The sequence below is a fragment of the Phyllostomus hastatus genome, unplaced genomic scaffold (genome assembly GCF_019186645.2).
Source record: "Phyllostomus hastatus isolate PE091 unplaced genomic scaffold, TTU_PhHast_1.1 phas_scaffold_78, whole genome shotgun sequence".
Lineage (NCBI taxonomy): Eukaryota > Metazoa > Chordata > Mammalia > Chiroptera > Phyllostomidae > Phyllostomus > Phyllostomus hastatus.
Genome location: NW_025334041.1, coordinates 103976583 through 103978600, shown reverse-complemented (window position 1 = coordinate 103978600; position 2018 = coordinate 103976583). Strand labels below are relative to the sequence as shown.

The following is a 2018-nucleotide window of genomic DNA, read 5'->3' as shown; positions in this document are numbered from 1 at the left end:
ACTGTTGTATCATTGATATTCCCATGGATGAATATGCCACAATTTATCCATTTTCCTATGAGTTGACATGCAAGTTGGTTCTATTATCTTGTTCTTAAAAACATGCAATAACCGTTCTATACATGTTCCCTTAAGCACATGAGGAAGAATTTCTCCTAGGAATAAAATCTAGGAATAAAATTATTGAAACAAAGGGTGTAAATTACTTGGATATTATCAAATGGCCCTTCAAAGTGGTTGTGTTAACTTACACTCCTACCAATAATATGCATAATGTACTCTTTTTTTTAGCATCCAAAATCTTTTTAATAACAAGGGGTTAGTTTTTATAGCCCCAGCTGGCCTATGAGCCTCCTGTGTGCTAGAACTTCTGGCCCATGGAGTATATGTAAGGTTTGGTGTAGTTGTGAAAGGTTCCTAGGGCCTTGCCAAAATACCTGTATACCTCTTGGCCCTTGCTAGGACCAGAGAGGAGAATGGTGCCACAGCCCTTAAGAGTGTCCACGGCCAGCTGGCTGAAGGAGAGGATCTTGCCTCCAGCCTTAAGGATTAGGATCCTGGTACAGCTTCACCCACAAAGTGCACACACCTTCAGTTTTGGCACCTCCTGGACATGCATATCATGGGCTATAGTCCCTACAACCACAGTGGTTTTGTCCTCCTGGCCAGGAAGCTTCATCTTACAGATCACTGGGAAAAGGACAGAGGTGGGTAGTTGGTGCAACTCATGAACAGCCTCTTCAGCACCACTTGGTTGAAGATGGAGTTGGTTCATCTGACCAGAAACCTGTACAACTTGACCAAAGGCCTTAGGTAAGTGTCCTAGCTCTTGATCTCCTTACACCGAAACTTTCAATCTTTGTTGTGGTGGATGTCGACTCCCATGATGGCACCTCCTACACCACCAGGTGCAGAAAGTGTAATGTACTCTTTTAAGTGTAAAGAAATATATACATTTATGCATGTATCAGATGTATATGGTGAATATGTCACATGTATGCATCAGGGATCAAAAGACCTGAGCTTGGATATTCTCACCTGTCTCTCCTCCCCTCTCTAATTTGCCCCAACCTTATTCCTCTCACCTTCCTTCCTTCTAGGCCCTGCTCAAGTCCTTCAGAAGGCCTTCTTTATCACATCTCTCTTGTCCCTGACCTCCCAAGGCAGCCCCTCACCACCAGGTTTTATTTAGTGTTTCAGGGGTCCATGCTCTGGTTTCACATCATATGATGTGTTCCTCAAAGGCAGAAACCATCCTGAGGATTTATTAGCATCTTCCAGAATCCAGTGCCACATTCATGAGTTCTTCATGAGGTTAGTAAATTGTTGACAGAGTGAAGGCAGTTTCCTTTTCCTCCCATAGAGAGATCAGGTCATATTCCTGGAGTGATTTCCTGGAAACAACTAACCTCCCTTGCTTTGGTAACATCCAGTTAACATGCAGATCCACATACCCATTGCTCCAATAATTGCATTCCCCTGTATTTACTCTAGTATATACTCTAGAGAAATGCCCTTATACACAGTCCCACTTTTCTCTTATATTCTTCCTCTTAGTAAATTTTCAATGACATTTCATAAACACTTAGGCTAATCTTGAAGCAACCATAAGTGATAAAACTATTTTTTGAAAACCATAGCTATATATAGGTCTGCATATACAGGCTCACAGTTCATCTTTGTTCAACTTAGAAGAAATCTATCCTGTGAGTTGTTGGTCTGCTCAGTTACCAAAGCACATTCTATTCTTAGTCCTGGGTCTGTGAGAAGTCTGGATTCTCATGTTCTTTATTTCTACTTATCTTCTTGTCTTCTCCTCCCACATCCTGAGCAATACACTCAACTCTTTTTACCATATTTACTCTCAAAACTTATTCTGTTTCCCTCAACAGAATGTCAAATATTCAGCTTCATTTTCTAATCAGGTTTTATTGAAACTTCTTACATTTTGACAGCAATGTGGTGTAAACAGAAAGCAGGCTTTAGAGCCCATAAAACTGGGTTTGAACTCTGCTTTA

The 2018-nt window shown here is 41.1% G+C and overlaps 1 pseudogene; it reads right to left on the bottom strand.

Annotated features, from left to right (window-relative positions):
- Positions 1-361: 361 nt before the first annotated feature.
- LOC123811860 lies at positions 362-885 on the bottom strand (annotated as a pseudogene).
- Positions 886-2018: the final 1133 nt, after the last annotated feature.